This window comes from Gekko japonicus, unplaced genomic scaffold (genome assembly GCF_001447785.1).
Source record: "Gekko japonicus isolate JY-2015 unplaced genomic scaffold, Gekko_japonicus_V1.1 scaffold8, whole genome shotgun sequence".
In the NCBI taxonomy this organism is placed as follows: domain Eukaryota; kingdom Metazoa; phylum Chordata; class Lepidosauria; order Squamata; family Gekkonidae; genus Gekko; species Gekko japonicus.
This window is the reverse complement of record NW_015167057.1, coordinates 3,188,538-3,193,248: the sequence shown is the minus strand read 5'-3', so window position 1 is coordinate 3,193,248 and position 4,711 is coordinate 3,188,538. Positions and strand designations below refer to the sequence as shown.

General features: G+C 48.6%; 1 protein-coding gene across 1 annotated transcript in view; it reads right to left on the bottom strand.

The window, feature by feature from the left end:
* TBKBP1 (TBK1 binding protein 1) overlaps positions 1–4,711 on the bottom strand; it is a 78,004-nt gene that overhangs the window by 60,554 nt on the left and 12,739 nt on the right. The window lies entirely within an intron of this gene.

The following is a 4,711-nucleotide window of genomic DNA, read 5'->3' as shown; positions in this document are numbered from 1 at the left end:
TTTCCCTCCTTCTTCCCTTCTCTCTTTCTTTCCCTCCTTCTTTCCTTCTCTTTCTTTCCCTCTTTCCTTCCTTCTTTCCTTCTCTCTACTCTCTTTCCTTCCCTCTTTCCTCCTTTTGTGGCCCAACTTTGCTCCCCCCCCCCACAGGCCAGCTGGGGAAGGGAAGGGGAGGCTTTGGAAGATGGCTCCCCCCCTTTTGCTTCCCCTTCTGACATCACTTCCGGTGATCTCAGGGGTCGTGGCAAATGCTAATAGCCTAGTAGCTCATTAGCATACCATATGCTAATAAGCTCCTGCAGCTCTTTTTCTACAAAAAGACCCCTGGCGGTACCTATTTATCTACTTGCAATTTCTTGCTTTCGAACTGCTAGGTTGGCAGGAGCTGGGGCCAGAGACGGGAGCTCACTCTGTCATGCCGCACTCAGGTCTCAAACTGTCGAACTACCGACCTTCTGGTCTGCAGTTCAGTATCTTAACCACTGAGCCACCGCAGCCCTGTTTTACAAGTGGAGACCCCAAATCCCATGAGAAGAAAAACCAGTTCTAAAACTGGAATGTATGATGCAAACTGAGGTGGTCTGCAACAGACTACAAGGTGACACCAGTGGTTCCATTTGTTAAATGCTTGCTTTCCTACTGAGCTCAGGTGCAGGGTTCTTGCCTATACGATCACCAGGAAGCAAAGTTGTCCAGTGCAAACTCAGGGATCTAAGCTAAGACTATCTATCCCCATCCCTTCGTTGATTGATCTGCGCAACCCAGACTATGACGTGCTGTAAACAAATAGGTTACGCATTGCAGAAATAATGCCAGCTGAACAAATGGCTACACATTAATGAATGTATTAAATTATTAAATTTATTAATGAGAGAATGTCTAAAATGAGCAGTTCGCTGCCAGAGGATGTAGTGATGGCCACAGGAATAAATGGCTATAAAAGGGGATTCATGAAGAAGAGGTCTCTCAGTGGCTACTAGCCATGGTGACTGAGGGGAACCTCCACAGTCAACCTCTGAATCCCAGAGCCAGGAGGCAACGTTAGGGGAAGGCTTCGGCCTCCATGCCCTGTTGTTGGCCCTCCAGAGGAACTGGCTGACCACCGTGTGAGACAGGATGCAGGACTAGACGGACCACTGGCCTGATCCAGCAGGGCTCTTCTTATGTCCTTGTGAATTTATTAATGTATATATTAAAATACGTATATCCTGCCTTTCCTCGTGGCTCAAGGCGGCTTACAAATCATAATTAAAGACATCGCAATTTAAAACCAACTAAATAAAAAACCCAAATAATGCCCAAAAAGATGCCTACAGTTTGCACCCCATGAAAACCCCCAATCACCACCTCAGGGAGTTTTTCCACAAAGTGAGTGCCACAGTGGGAAAAGCATGGGCACTGGTTGATGCCAGCCAGGCTACCTTCAGTGAGGGTGAAACCAATACGTAGAAGCTTGAGAACCACAGAGGGCACACACCGGCATCTGAACCAGCTCAGCTTTACGAAAGGCAAACACATTCAGGCCCTTGCTCCAAATCCAGGGTTCCATCAACCCCCAAATTTGTACACACCTGCCAAATCTTATCATGGACATTTTATCAGGGCATAGGTCACACCAGCCAATATCCTGTTTCGTGGTGTAGCTGAGCCACATGCTTTGCAGGTGGCAGATGCAGACAGTTTTGTCCCAGCGTCATCTCTGGTTAAACAGGTTTTAGGGTTTTTAGAAAAGAAAAACCTATCAGACCTGTTTACCAGAGGTGAGAGTGGGATACGTGTATGCACCATGAGCTGTGATCTCTCTTTGACACGGCTTCCAACCCTCTCTCTTTTTTTTGCCGTCAAGTCACAGCTGACTTATAGCAGCCCCCTAGGGTTCTCAAGACAAGAGACATTTGGAGGTGGTTTTCCATTGCCTGCCTCTGTGCCACAACCCTGGTATTCCTTGGAGGTCTCCCATCCAAATACTAGCTGGGGCTGCTCTGACCAGGATAGCCCAGGTAAGCCCGATCTCATCAGATCTCAGGAGCTAAGCAGGGCCGACCCTGGCAAGTATTTGGACGGGAGACCTCCAAAGAATACCAGGGCCGGGAGGCGGAGGCAGGCAATCAAGCCACATCTCTGAACATCCTCCGTGCCCCAGTAGGAGTTGCCAGAGGTTGCCCTGACTTTCAGGTATGGGTACACACACACACACACACACGCACACAAATGCAAAGATACCAACAACCCCCCCAAAAAAAACTAGCCAGGGCTGACCCTGCTTAGCAGCCAAGATCTGGTGAGTTGACACTAGCCTGGGCTACCCAAGTCAGGGCTCCAACCCGCAGATCTCCAGTTTATTTGAGCCAGAACAGGTGGGGTGTTTTTTTCAGTTTAGCTATTTTCCTCCCCAGTGGGGACCCAAAGAGGCTGACAATATCGTTCTCCCCTCTGCCATTTTAGCCTCCACCCAGCGAGGTAGGTTAGGCTGAGAGCGTGTGACTGGCCCAAGATCACCCAGCAAGTTGCCATGGCAAAATGGGGATTTGAACTAGGGTCTCCCAGAGCATGTGGTCAACCCCCCCCCCTGCCGCCATTCTTAGCCATGCAAGTGCCTCTGATTATGTAACAGACACAAGACGTGAGCCAGCTCTTCAAAGGCGTTCAACACGGTGACCTGACGGCTATTTCCTTTATTGCAGTGACATATTTTAAGCAGTGTGTGTGCACTAGAATCACTGCTGGGTCACTTCAGCCATGTATTCATGGGCCAGGCAGGTCACTCATTATATCCTTTATGTGACTATGTGAAGTCCTTTATCTGATTACATCAGAGCCCATTTCACAGTGGCAATCTCAGCTACCTGAATAAGATTTGAGAGGCATGAAGGGGGGGGGGGGATATTTTTCCATCAACTGCTCAAAACATTTTCAGCCCCAGACGGCTCTTCGGCTCCCAGGAGACCATTCCAACCTTTCCTGCCTTTACTTTACATTAATTTACTAAAAATGTGTTGCCTTTTTTAAGTCTTCCTCACAAAGAGCCTCACAGAAATCAGAACCTGGAGGGAGAGTGCTCCATAATTTAACACCTTTAAGTGTTAGCTAAAAAATCATTCTGATTTTCAACCTAATTTCGTCCGTGGTGAAGTAGGAGCTGAAGGCTCTCTTGCGTATGCACTCCTCAGAACAATGTTTTGTGTTTTAAAGTGTTTTTATAAATATTATTTTGCTATTAGCTACCTTTCAGCCTAGCTCCTTTCCCGCCACTGTAATTAGAGTTTTAGACTAGGATCTGGGACACTAAACCCTGAATCCCCCTGTGAGGTAGGTCAGGCTGGGTGATAGGGTTGCCAAGTGAGAAGTGGGGGAGCGTCGCCGGTCTCCGGGAGCCGTCTGAGAATGCGTGCGTGCGAGCGCCGCCAGCACGTCACCAGAAGTGACGCGCGACATCAATCACATTGAGGGCGTGGCCACGATCGTCAGAGGGAAAACCATAGAGTTTTCCCTCCAACGATTGGGGCCACGCCCCCAACGTGATCGACGTGGTTGTGTCACCTCCGGTGACGCAGCCACGCTGCACTTCAGGGGGCGGAGATCCCCCCGGGGCCCGATTCTGGGGCGGCGGAAATCGGGCCTCCGAAGCGGGGGGTTACCCGCCACCCGCCCCCACTTGGCAGCCCTACTGGGTGACCTTGGGCCAATCATTCAGTCTGACATACCTCACAGGGCTGCTGTTTTGGGTCCCGGTTGGGGAAGAATAACAGGGCATAAAAATCTAAAACAAACAAATATTACCAAAAACAAAGAGAGCCGATCACCATGGGAAAGTTACTCTCAGTCAAACCCACCTCACAAGGTTGTTGTAAGGGTAAAATGGGGGTAGGAAAGCCAGGTACACTACCCTGAGCTTTTTGGAGGAAGTATGTAAAAAAATAAACCACACACACGACAGGTAGATCTGTTAAATGTAAACTTCTAATTTTCTCTTAATAAAGCCCCATTCTTGTTTTATAGTCTGATCAAATGGTTTTTCCCTTTGCTTGCTCAGTCACACTGTATCTTTAAACATACCAATAATATATACAGAACACCAAGCTGTGTGTGAGAGAAGGACTAACAAGATGATCCCTACTACAAGCCAGCTACAGACATCACTGAGAAGGAAGGAGGAGGAGGAGGAGGAGATTGGATTTATACCCCGCCCTTCACTCAGAGTCTCAGAGCGGCTTACAAACTCCTTTCCCTTCCCCTCCCCACAACAGACAACCTGTGAGGTAGGTGGGGTTGAGAGAGCTCTCCAGCAGCTGCAAGGTTAGAGAACCGCTGTGACAGAACTATGGCTTGTTCAAGGTCATCCAGCAGCTGCAAGTGGAGGATTGGGGAATCAAACCCGGTTCTCCAAATTAGAGTCCGCACACTTAAACACTACACCGAACTGGAAGTGCTTTGTGGTTTGAACATCTTTTTAACTTATTCCTTAATGTCGACTGTTTCTGGCATGGCTTCATACACAAACGACATTCCATTCTGTGCAACTGAATTTCCTCATAGCCCCTATCAGGGGTCATTTCGTAGAAAAAGAGGTGCAGGAGCTCATTAGCATAACTTATTAGCATAACTTATTTGCATATTCCACACCCCCTGACATCACTGGAAGTGTGTCAGAAGGCAACACCCACTGCTCAGGCTCCACTGGACTGTTTTGGATTGCTAGCTATTGGGGGGGGGG